Below are 13,875 nucleotides of genomic sequence, written 5' to 3'. Positions count from 1 at the left end.
AATCGTGAGTGAGTCTCAACCATTAACATGGAGGAGGCTGGATTCCTTACAGCCTGTACTGGAGCCAGCCAGTAGGTGGCAATCAAGAGACTTTGGCTTCATTTTCTTCAAGCTGTCATGTCATCCATCTTCATATACAGTGTTTGGATGAAATCTTTATCACAGCTTAAAATTCAATATGACAAATAAATTATGATAAATTAACTAAACTATAGATTAAGAGAAATTTGTAATTACTGAATACAAACTAAAAGAAAGCCCATCTGGTCCGTGTACTTGAGTGGGCAAAGTGATCGAGAGAAATGTGTTAACTGTTTTGAATCTTTGAGAAAAACATTTCCATGTCGAAGTGCAATCTTAAAAGTGTTGGAAAAATAATCACAAACAAGGTCCCCTTTGCTTTAACTGGGGGTTGAAATGTGAAATATTTACTGTGTATTGATTTTTCTATCGATCGGCCAATGTTGCTCACCCCTATTTACATAAGGCAATTATCATGCAAATTGACCCCTGGGGGCTTTTAGACCCATTTCACACTGTAGACTTGTTATATATAATAAAGTAGAACTGCAAACATCAATGATGGTTCTGTTCCATTTAAAATACACAGGAACGCCTTCTCAGCAGAGCAGTGGAGCCACATCATCGAAATTGAATGTGCTTCTTGTTGATGCTGTGTTTTGTGTGTATGTGTTTTGTGAACGAGGTCCATAGGAGTAGTCTACCAAGATAGAAGATAAGGAAAGGAACCCTACAGAAAACACAACAGGGAGACACTGCACCTTTAATGCTTGGTCTTCTAATAATGATCAAAAGATCTCTATGTGGAGGATCTCTCTAAAAACTCAATTATCTATTTGTTCTTTTAAGTTTGCCTGGTTCAAACTATACACAGTAATAGGAAAGCTGAAATAAAAACTACCTGAGAAATATAATCATAGTCATTTAAATACAAAACCTGTTATATTTAGGAGGAAATAACTTCAGTTGTTGTTGTGGAGTCGAATTTTATTAGTTGTTGCTTCGGAGGATCGTTCGGCCGACTTCACTTTGCACAAACCAGTCAAACATTCACATGACCTCACAAGAAGGAATCAGTCCGTTGCTTCATCTGCTGCATCAATGATTAAGTCTTGGCTTCTATTCAGAAATTAGGCCAAAATATCCAAGATGGAGCTGTGGTGTCGTTGTTTATGTTTTAGGTAGATTTAGTTACTTGGTCAAGGTTAAAGAAAGGTTGTAGTCGTGATTAAAACGATGGGGGGTTAAGGTACATGTGTTTGCAGTGAATCTTCGAGAGCTCCACGTGGCATTTAAACAATCTCTTGCAAACAACCCAGAAAGGCCCAAAGCAACAACTAACAGAGAGAGAGCGGCTCAGGCTGCAATTTTCTGTCCAAACTCTCCAGATCCTCAGAGAAAACGAACAGAGCCGGACTCGAACCCGACAGGCATTCTGTAGTTTGTGTACCAACCTGACCTGAGCATGATGTTTTCCCCTTTTACAGACACGTGCAAGTGTAAAGAAAATCAAGTGGAAAACCCAGCATGACGGAACCCAACCCGGCCGGGGGAATCCACAATCTGATAACAACTGCCATGGGTGTCATTACAGCAGCGGGTGACTGGAGATACTCTGTTGAGAGGAACTTTTACAGAATGTCAGCCATTGTCTTTTAAGTAAACTAGTGTTTCTGATTTAGAAGTTCAATGTTTTGTAGTTCTTGTTCTTGGTACGTACCAAACTGTGAATCCTGTCCACCGGGTCACCCCTAATTAAAACCCTTTCACACCCATCGTCAAGGTGATTACAGTCCAGCTATGTGGCGGTAAAAAGACTGGGCTCTACTACTGTTGATTTTCTTCTAAAGTAGCATCTTTTGTTTAATCTTACAAATCGACCGTTGATAGTTGTGCCTTGTCCTCCAGATATCCTTGATTATTTCCCTGTTCTTATCTGTGCCCGTATAAGACACAGACCACGGTGTGTAGCTGCATTTATCCAGGAGAGAAAGTGAGAGAAACAAGTGATGGGCAGAAGCAAGTCTATAGATTTTCCCCGAGAGAACCTGAAATGACCAATCTGCTGCTAATGGTGGTCAAAGTGGACACAAGCAAACAGTTTGCAAAGCCGGGAGAGTGTATATGTGTACGTGGAGTCCATTACCCAGAGAACGGGTTCCACAGTGGAAGAGACGCTGTGAGGAGACGACTGAAGAACACAGCTGGAACATCAGCTGTCGAGCTAACAGCCGACGAGGGGTCAGTCTATGTGTTGTTATTTTTTCGGTGACAACACTAAAAAAAGATCAGTGGAGATGTAAGTGTAAGATATTGTTGCGAAAAGGCTGCAGTGATCACATTAAAAGGCAAAAGACCAACTTGAGCAGTGATATTATTTTCCTCAGCTTTGTAGAAACAAATGTATGCAAAGATAATTCCCAAGATATAGACGGATATCTCCCCTGCATGCAGGCTTCTCAACACAATGTGGATTCTCCCTCAAAGTCAAAGTCCAACACAATTATCTGTGCTGCGTCTGTGATTCACCCCCATTGTGAGTAATAAGCTGTTTTGTGCCAACAGGATCTCCACGCGTCTTTACTGGAAAGTATCCCTCCACTACCTCTCTGCAGGGATCTACTCTTCAGGGGAAAACAAAAAAGAAGAGCTGTCTTATGTGGGCTTGGACTTTCAAAAGATTCTGACTTGATTTAGCTTAGTGGGAATTTCACACGAGCCTCTGCCAAAGTTTGAAGTGCATTTTGCACCGAGTGAGGGCTGCGATTCTCACATCACAGTCACGCTCTGATTGAAAAGCTTCAGGGCCGGCGTGGGCACATCAGGATTGTTTTAAGAAGGACTTAGAAAAATCCTTAAACCAGTCGTTTAAGGTGTATGAGGCCTTTTGAACCAACACTGCAACCAAGTATTAATTTACCTGTGAACAACTTTCAAATGTAGAGGACAGTTTTCAATTTGGAATCAGTCCCAACAAGATACGGTTTGTGTTTCCTCTTTCATGCTCTTTGTACATTTGTCATATTTACCAGCACAAAGGAGGTTATATGTTTTCATCTGTTTGTTAGTGAGCAAGAATACACAAAATCTAATGTGCAGATTTCCAGAAACTTTGGGGGAAAAGGCAGCACAGGTGAAAGAGGAACCCAGTACATATTGGTGCAGATCTGGATCAGATCCAGAAAAATTCATCTTCACTGACTTTCCCAGGGAATCATTCATCTTGATGATCTATGGACTATTGAGCTCTGGCCAGAAAAAAATATAGTTTTTCGGTTGTCTATTTGTCTTTTACCCTTGAGGGTAGCCCTTCTGTAAATTTAGTACAGACATTAAGTTGGAATCAAAGATTAGAAAATGAATTGCTCGGACTTTGGCGGTTGAAGGTCAAATGTCAAGATCCCTGACACCTCACAAAACCGTTGTTTGCCTTGTGAACAAATTATATTAAGAACATCTCGAGAGATTCCTTTCAAATTTGGCATAAATGTTAATTCAGTTTCACAGACTACCAGTTCGATTTTGGAGGTCAAAGCTCAAGGCCAAGGTCTTCTCACAAAACATATTCTTGGCCTCAGGAACATATCTTAACTCTGCCTTTAGGATATTTGCTCAAATCATGACCATTATTTGATCAGATTCCAACAATGAAAGGTCATGTTGACTCATATGAGTCTGGAAAATAATGTATGTAGTCTGGTTGGCAGAGGTACAACACTGAGGGCGGTGATTCTAGTTGTCTCTCCACCATGTGGTTGCTAATTGTGGGACCTATTCCTCTCTATAATATTAAAAGCACTTGAGCTCACTCTGTAAAGGGCCTTGGGATGATGAATGTTAGATGTTATACAAATGAAATTGATTTCAATTTCACGTTAACCTGTGGCTTTGTTCCTTTATTGTCCAGAACTGAGCTCTTACCCTCGTCCCCTAATGGGAAATGCTTTTATATGAAGTATATATAAGCTAAAACCCACTTTATCAGCAAGCAGGGCTCAACAAGGATTTTGGAATGGTTGGATATTTGTTGCTGTGTATCACCCACCCACTAAATGTGTTTTCACCAAGTACATTGTATGTGGGCAGGGGGTTATGTCAAGACTCCCTGGTTGTTTGCAGAGGCACAGGAAAGGCAGCTGGTGCACAAAGTATGTAATAATAACTAAGATAGATGCTTCAATTCATCATTTGAAGGCACTGTTGCAGGACCTGAATTAGGTCGCCACTCAGTGTCCGAGGATCCCACTGTATTTATTTATTTTACATAATTGAAGCTATAGTTTGCTGATACGTTTGGCACCGAATCGGCTAAGTTCAGTTGTTCCATTAGCGTCTGATTGACAGTACAAAGCTCATTGTTACAAGATGTATGCTGAGCTTGAATCTCTTTTTCTCTTTAGATAGGAGCAGGGTGTGGACGTAGGATAGGATGCGGTGCCGGTGTCGTGATGTGTGTACTGGAGTTTGGATTATATGTAAGTGTTTGTGTTCTGGAACTAGTGTTTGATGTGTTGAAACTCTACTGCATGTGAATCTGCATGATTTAGATCTACAGCAGATCTATTTAGATTATAAGTAAATGCTGCTCTTTAACTGAAAGTCCTTTAAATTCAATTTGGGGCTATGAAATGTGTGGTACAGTGTGGGGGGCATTTTGAACGCATCTTCTACAGTGCAGCTTTAAATCTAAGCAGGTACCTCCAGTATAAACAAACTTAAATTAAATAAAAACAAAGTAGAATTTGTATTTTGTAGTAAAGTACAAGAAAGGTGGTTATGTGTACAGATGGAAAACTTAATTGATCCTGGGGGAATTTGAGGGTTATAACCATGATGGTGTAGTAAACAAAGGGAAGATGATATAATACCAGAAAGAATGGATTTGTACTTTGCTGGTGACCTTAGTAACATTTCCATATTGACCTCACAAAAATTATGCAGAATCAAAACGGATTTTGCACTAATGAAACACACAGTAGGTCAAAATTCAAGGCTGTGAGAATTAGTTAACCGAAATAAAAAGGTATTGAACGAAATCCAATAATCTTACATAGATTTTTTTTTTTTTAAACATGAGGTCTGAACTCATTAAGTCCATGAGCCAGAAATTCGTTTACAAAGATCACAAATAGGTTGAAATAAAAACTTTTCAGCTCATATTAAGTTTTAAAGAAAACGATGGTGCTGCACAGGGCTGAGGACATTCTGTGCGATTCCCTCACCTACACTATCCGGATGTTCGGTGCAAATTCAATCACACATTTGGGAACACACAAATTACACTGGGTCCTTGTCTCGTCACATACTTGCATGAGAATGAGATCTCATCTGCTCGGTGGCAGCACCCTGTTTGAAATACAGCTGCAACCTTTTTGGTCGAACGGTGGCGTTGCTGTAAATCACAAAGCCCCTGAAAACAGACATGAGACCAAGTGTAGTCTCTGTCTAACGGGATGATGGCAAAGAATATAAATAGTCTGTGGAGGTGGAGCACTGGGGGATTTGGTTTGATGCCTATTCTTTCATCATCGGTGCATTTATTGTGAAAAAGCTTTTTTTGTGTCTGATGCATTGATACTTCACATGTTATATATATTTAAATGGGCGGCAGAGGGCTTCAAAATACAGACTTTCAACTCTTTCATGTTTCCTTAATGCTCTGTACTAGTATCTGTTGAAAAACCCAAACCGGGACATGTTATCTATTGTCAGATAAATAATGAGGTTTCCTGAGATGTTGCTGTTCCTTTCATTCTATTACTATTCATTTTAGAGATTCAACATGTTCGGTCCCTTTTATCCTTGATTATTCCTCGTTTGGTCTCTTTGGTCATCGAGTCATCTCTCCACGTGAGTGCCATGCGTTTGAAGATGCCACTCAAACTAATTTGACATAATGTAGGAAGACACAACCTGCCTCCATTGGGGCTGAAATAATGAGCAGCACACAGAACTTTCTGCTCCAGTGAATCCCACAGTTGGAGCGATCTGACTCACGTCACCGCCCGTTATCCTGATTCACAACTGACACACCTTAAATGTAATAGCAATCAGGAGAAATGAGCCTTTTCCCATCTGTCTGCGTTCCGGGGGGGAAGCAATATGTCTCAGCACCTGGTCAGCAGATTGTTTCTCAATAAATGGAGCAATGATTATCTTTCAGTTTCCTGGATCTGAGTCATCACTTAGAAAGTGTGAAGTCTCGTGGTGCACGTGCACTGGACGTCTTGGACTCGGGCACCGGCACCGAAACACTTTCAAATACGTTTTCTTTAATTGTTGTTAAGAAAAAATATTTCAAATAAATCACATCTTACAGATAAATGTAAAAATTTGATGTTTTAGGAAGGTATAAAAAAAAAGAGAGAGTGTATGATGGAGTTTTCCCACATTTGAAAACTTGGATTGGTTGTTTCTCTTCTAAAAGATTGTGGAAGGAGTTGTTCACCGTATGTTGACATGAGAACAGGAGCTATCTTGATGTCTGGGTACAAGCTGGATTTGTTACCAGTCACTTGTTCCAGTACTTACGCTCATGCCACTATAGCAAATCCTCATTTTATAGCTGCACTCACATGTTGCACCCGAGCTTCATGGGTTTACATCCCACAAATGATCACTCTCTGAGCTCTGTTCAGACATCAAAGTACTAAACGCCATGGGTGTAGTGTAGTTTTGGAAGTTTTTCATCTGGGGAATGTAAGTGGTTACTTCAGGGACACGAGGATGTAATTGGAAACAATGACTTCATAATTAATTCATTTAACAGTGTGTCATTTAATATACACCAGAAATATCCGCAACAGGATTCTGCAAATCCGGGTCTTTGTCTGCAGCTGGTTTAGACAATGCCGCATTCTTGGAACGCTGTAGCAGGGGCAGGTTCGGTCTGCTGTGAGGCTGCAGCACTTTGGATGAAAGCTAGAACAGTAGCTCCTTGTTTCCATGGCAACCCAGCGAGTGTGTGAGTGAGAAGGAGGGTGCCACGGTGAAGATGCTCGAGGTGAGTTCATGATGCAAAATTATTTGACCGAGTAATATTCTTCTGTACGTATCCCGGGCTGGTGAAGCGGCACCTTCGAAAGGTCTGCGCTGGATTTTTTTGGCCTCCACCTCTGCATGTGGCCCACATGTTGTTCTCTAAACTAAAAGCGGAGGCTGAATGGAACATTCAAGGTGGGAGACTGACATGTCAGATGAGGATATCTTCACTTTTTTTTTTCCCTTCCTCATTATTTTAGAAAGAGGAAGTGCTTTGATCTGTGAGAAAAACCTCCAGAGAGTTCTGTGTTCATGTGATGAATAATATATCTAAACTTACAGTAGCTTCTGAATCTCCAAAGGTTTCCTTAGAACTTGCATTATCTGCTTTGACCTCAATAAAACCAACACAGGTTGATTGTTGCATTATTGAACCTTAACTGTAAACCTCTGACCTCTGACCTACACATGCACAATGTAAACATCTCTCTTCCTTTATTTAAGATTCTTAGAGAAATCACTGAAGACGACTCTCAGTTACAATGATGAGATTAAACCATGGAAAATACAAATAAACAATGAAAAAGCCTGAATTCTGGACTTGTGCTTTGACTGTATTTCTAGCAGTTTGACCCACAAACTGCACTGCATGTTATAGTTATATAAAAGTATATAAGGTCCGTTAGGTTAAGTTTTAAAAGCTCTATTCAAGCCTTTGTTTCTAACACAGGCTGTCAGATGATTATTGCTGATACCCAGATCAAATACCCAAGAAGCAGCAGCTTCATCATTTCTATTCGAGAGGATTTCATGTATTAGGGTTGGTTTTGTGTGATCTTAAAGACTTGGCCTTGTGGGATCAATAATTAATTGTGTTAAATTAAGGTTGTCGCACACAGTTGCTTGGACACAGTCAGCTGAGGTCACCTAACTTTGGGAATGTTTGAGTTGCAGAATTGTGAAATTAGCCGAGCCAATTTATTCATGGAGGAGGGATCATTGGATGTGATTGGATTGCAATACCAAACATTTTTTAAATAGTAGCAGCAGGATACAATAACTATAATCGCTTTTAGCTAACTCTGGCTAACACTACACTGCCAGAAATGATCTGAGTGAAAATAATATACTTTAAAGACATGGAATCAGACGAGTAAACAGCTTTGCATACTTGCCGGTGCCTGATTGAGCACTTTCAGCAGGATTGGAGCTATTTCAGATACTGGCAACAGATCATCTCCACTGAGAACCAGGGTTTTATGTAAATCTTTTTTTTTTCTATGGACTGATTATCAGGAGAAGCACATGTCAAATGAAAATGAAGGTTAGACAAGGAGAAGCTGCACTACGATCCTTTCACAAAGAAAAAACGAGTGGAGGAAGAAGGAAAAGAAGAGCGAGGGAAGGTATGTGATGGAAAAAGTCGCACACGTTGGAAGGACGGTAAAGAAACTTGATTGGGTGAAGATTGTCTCGTTAAAACGAAGGAGTGATCGCATGATAAGTTGAAATTGTGAATAAAACCAGTGTCTGGAGCAGGAAGTAAACTGTCGTTAGTGTAATACGTCTGTTTTTTGCTTTGACAGCCAATTCCTGGAAGACACCGTGACCTGGATGACTGAGAATCTTCAAAGATATGAAACAACCGCACGTGTGTTTCAATAGTCTACATTTCTGAGATAAGGGTATTTCTTTCCCCACTCATTTATCACTTGATTGTCTTTGATGTTCAGATAATGAAATTTCCAAAATGGTGCAATTCAAAGGTTGATTTAAATGCAAATAAGCACGATGATTAAATGCCTCCTGAATATTTTCGGCTTCAATAAAGAGAACTCGATAAACAACCGTTTTAATAGTTCCACATTCCTCAGGTAAACAATCCTCTTTTTTAATTTAGTGGTCATAAACTCCGATGGTTAAAAACCAAACCCTCGTGCCGATCGACTGTCAGACACCAGCAGCTTGTCCTTCAAGGATCACTGAAGTGCCGCGGCTGCTCCATCCTTCAAGCTTCCCCAGAATCATGCAGCTCTCCCTCAGCTTTCAAATTAGAGCATGGCACATTAAATGCAGTTTTGTTTCCACTCCTGTTGTTGTTTCTGCTAATGCAACACAACAAATGCCCACACTCACTGCTGGGGAACAATAAAACTTGGTTTCTAGACATAAATATGCAGCCGGATGTACCACCAGCAGGCTGTGTCCATGGAGTTGTCTTAAAAAGCTTCTGGATTTGCTGTGGGAAAGAGACCAAAGTACTTCAAAAGTCCATCTGGAGGCGAATATAGCAGATGCTAATGTTTTGCACTGCCATTTACATATGAAAATGTTTTCCCAAGGCCAGATTTAGCCATCATGCGGGCATTACTGTTGAGTGTGTGAGCTAAGGTCAAAGAATTTAGTTGGCGAGAACACAAGGAGATGTGCTGGTAGAAGAATGGCCGCCTTGCTGTAGGAAAACATTGGAGATTAGTAAAATAGCAGATGAGAGGGTAAAGTAAACACTTGATTCTGTCACACTTCTATCCCTGGGTCTTTTCTTTTCTGTTCTCTCTTGAATAACAGGAATATTGTTGTTTTCTCACGCCTCCGCCCACTCCCATTACCGGATGTGTGTTATGTTCTTGTGGATGTTTATACCTGCCGGCCGTGTAGCGCTGACAAGTACTGCTCATTCCTCACAAGAACACAAAAGACTACAGAGCTGCAGGAGCAGGAGCTGCAGCATAAGGCGTTCTACCACAGGTGATGTCAAGCTGGTGGCAGACTCGACTCTGCAACAGCTTTTCTTTCCTGGCGTGAGTATGAAACAAACAAGGTTCCTCGAGTCGGGTGAAATTGTACAACTACGCGCCCTTGGTCTCTATTACAGCACAGGGCCGGATCTAGACTTCTCAGATTGGGGCAATTAGAAATTTGGGGTTGGCACCTTTTCACATTTTAAAGTTTTAAAAGATGGGTCACAATAGGAAATTCAATCAAGCTGTGGTATAATGATAATAATAATTTAATGACTATCTTTTTCATTTGCCATTCACAGACTAGCGCCGGCAAACTTTTGTATGCGGAAGCATGTATAAGCAGGTGATGAGTTCAAGTAAGGAAGCTGTGAACAGACGACGCTGAAATTATACACACAACACTGAAGATTAACTTTAACGATTCAGCCGTAATTAATTTAAAATGTCTTCAAAAAGTAGTTCAACAGATGGTTGGCTTTGGTAAATGAACAAACTGTGAACACCCGGAGACTTCGGCTTGGTTCTCCCTCTGTGTAGTGTGTTTTTTTCTGACAGCACCTGAAGATCAAATCAGATACAGGAAATTAGGAAATTAGGAAATTAGGAAATTAGGAAATTCTGAGGGGGCGAATGAAATAAACATGATTGGCAGAATCAAATGGGTCAGAATAAAGTTGACCAATTAGGGGGGCGGATTACAAATTTGTGTGGGCATTGAACATCCCTGCCCACGTCTAGATCCTGACCTGTTACAGTAGTTAAGATATTAGTTTTTTAGCTTTATATATTAACGACAGTTCATGATAAACTACGGAGTCTCTTCTCATTAAGTGTCTGATTGCAGTTTGTGCAAAAAAAGCTCGACCCCCCCTTCCTCTGTCTCCATGTTGTGTAGTTTAATCTGTTACTGATTACACAACACTGTGGTGTTTATGCCGACACAAGCAGATAATCATCATAGTGCGGAGTGCAGATGACAATGAGTCTGTTATTAACCTCTGTCAGAGCTTCACAGCATTGCCATCAAATGTCACCGTCACTTTAACCGTGAGTCAACTTGTCCTTTGACATGTTAATGATTTTTTCTGTGGCTTATAGGTTCAACATCGCACATCGCCGTTGGTCTTTGGGGGTATGTGCGACCGTGACTTGATTAAGAAAGCACTGGTGCTTTTCTATTCACCGTAATTGCACGCTCGTTTTCATTTAGATCAATGTTTTGAATTCGGCCGTCTCGTCCTGTCAGTGTGTGACGTTCCTCTGGTATTCTGTTTGATCTGAGGAATCATCGGTTGTGCAGGGAAATTAAATGTCGATTGGTAGAAATATTTCCATCAATGCAAAACAAGTTTGGTTTGGAGCTAGAGAGATTCCTGCAGAGATCTTATACTCATATACAAAAATAGATTTGTAAAGCTTATCTCTATTAGACATTTGACCGTACATGATAATTTATAATATGATCACGTTTTGGCTGAATGGTGGTAAGAGTGTACACATCTATTGAGTAATTTAAAAGTCAAAATTCCCTCAACACAAACCCATACCCATAAGAATTTCTGGACAGAGCTGAAAGAATAAATTAGCATTAATTTATTCGTCTACATTTCATTTCTATTCTTTTTACTGGCTAATTATTTGGTGATCTTCAACGTTTCCAGGTATTTGTAGCTGCGTTTTCTCTCCATCTCAGCACATCATCTCCTGGATTTGAATGCTGTAGCTGTTAAGAGGAAAAACATCCAATTACTAACTTTTCCAATCAGCCGCCATAGAAATAACTTCATCTATATTCTCTGTGGATTTGAGCAACTCATCAATGTTCAGACACCATGATCTCGTTCTGAGGTAACTTTTCCTTTTATTCCCTCCACGTGTCGTATGGGAATCAATTATTAAATAATAAAATGGGCCAAAAAAGAACCTATTAAATTTGGGGCAGATCCAGGTCAAGATCCAGGATCATGTTCACCGTCTTTAACTTTGCGAGATAAGCAGTGGATACAAAAACAAGCACGTGCAATTTGGTGCAGATCCCAAAAATATAAATCTCAATCTAGTGAATCTATATGTGGTTTCGTAAGGGGTCTGTAGGGTCTTTTGAAGTGGTATGCTCTAAATCGAGTGCAATTCTATTTTTGTCCTTTATGGATGAGATACAAATAATAGATCCGCTTGAAGACAAGCAGCACAACAGGAATTGGATCGATTTTGGAAAATCTATGTCAATGCCAGAAGTATAACAGCTCGGTCCATCTCCTGTTTTTAAGAGAAAACAATGATTCAGAGAAACTGCACATTCACAGATTCAGTGGAAAAGACACATGATCACAATCTTTTTCGACGTTTTGAAGAAAAGATACGATTGCATCGAGTTACTTTCAAAATTAAATGGTGAAGAAAGAACAGCCCAATTAACTGAAGCCCAAAACACTGGCTGTAAATGGTTTTGTTCTTTTTGACGACCAATGATCAAAATTCCAAAGATGTTTAATACATTTTAGTGTCTGACAAGGAAAAGCAGCAAATCCTCACATTTGAAATATAATTTGTTTAACATTCTTGCTTGAAAAAAGATTAAGCTGGGTTGTAAAATATTTTAAAGCTGTACTGTATTTCTCACATGCTTTCTTTCTCTCTTTCTGTGTGTGTGTGTGTGTGTGTGTGTGTGTGTGTGTGTGTGTGTGTGTGTGTGTGTGTGTGTGTGGCATTCCTGATGTGATCCATACAAATGCATTTTATCTAGTATGGATGAGAAATGCAATGCCTGTCATTTATAATCCCACAAAGCCAAAGGTATACAAAAGGTGTTTCATTAAATTTCCTGCTGAAATGGACACAGCTGTCTCAGTGCGAGAGCTTTAAGAAGTCTCCTCTGGCTTCTGTTTGCATTAGTATCAGTCATGTGCACAGAATGGAGACGTGGAGGCGTATCTCAATGTGTTGATCGAGTCAAAGCACGACAACAATCATTTCAGCTAGTGGAGAAACACATTGTCAGTATCTGCAACCATTAAGAAGTCAAGAAGGGCTGGAAGACAAACCAGTGCCTCCACACAGCCTCCTCATTCACACTCTGTGACAGTCACGCTCTCTGCAGGTTCACACTCTCCTCCTCCATCTAGAACGGCTCAAACACCACCTTCTACCACAGCTGATGATGGAGGCATAAAATCCACACTCTGATCTTTACACAAATATTATTTCTGAAACCGTGGATGATATCTAGACATATTTCAAGGAGACAAAAGGGCTTCAAGGTTAAAGGTTTCAACAAAAGTAAAGGGAAGTACATGGACTGAGTCAGGTGACAGATGAATGTCAGTGATGTAGTGCTTCCTATGTGTCACCTAGCATGAGATACAGCACCCAGGGTCTTTAAATATAAATAATAAATAAATACTGATGTAGAAATTGTAGGTACATTAATGGGATTGTGTACATTTAACCCTTTTAATTTTATTGTTCAAAACCCTCTACTTCTAGACAGTTGTAGTGAAACATACAATGTCTTTTTTTCTGAAATTATTTATTTAACACAATAAAATATAAGTTATATTTAAGGCAGTTGCATATTTGCAGAGGAGCCCTATTCTCATCCAAGTAAATGAAAATGAAATGACCCGAGTAACCTCTCATCTGTTGGACTGTCCTTTTGACTACTTTAAACCCCAACACACAACATCAGGGTTGCTAGCTCTGCGTGACAAAAATCTGCCTAATGACTAATTAAAACAAGCCCAGCGGCAACAAAACAAACCCCCCCGAAAAACTGCCTAATACCAGAACTTTAAATACATCACTTCAATTACGCATATTCTGCTTTTTACACAGCGTTGCCAACCATTCGTAAACAATGGTCCTCAAATGACCTTCTATAATCAAAAACAGTAACACTAATTTCTTCCTCCTCCACCTTGTCTGGATGACACATTCTGATTATATGTTATATTAAACACCAAAACAATCACTTTGTTTCACACAAAAATGAAAATGACAGTCTATGGTCTGAGCCAGGGGGGCTGCCATGTTTTCCTGGTCACACGGTGCGCTGCCTGCGCGGCCTCAAAACTCCAGACTTGCACCGTTAGCACCTCACTAGCAGAGATGCTAACTCATGGGTACGCAG

Source organism: Hippoglossus stenolepis, chromosome 1, assembly GCF_022539355.2.
Source record: "Hippoglossus stenolepis isolate QCI-W04-F060 chromosome 1, HSTE1.2, whole genome shotgun sequence".
NCBI classification, from domain to species: Eukaryota; Metazoa; Chordata; class Actinopteri; order Pleuronectiformes; family Pleuronectidae; genus Hippoglossus; species Hippoglossus stenolepis.
This window is presented reverse-complemented; position numbering follows the sequence as displayed.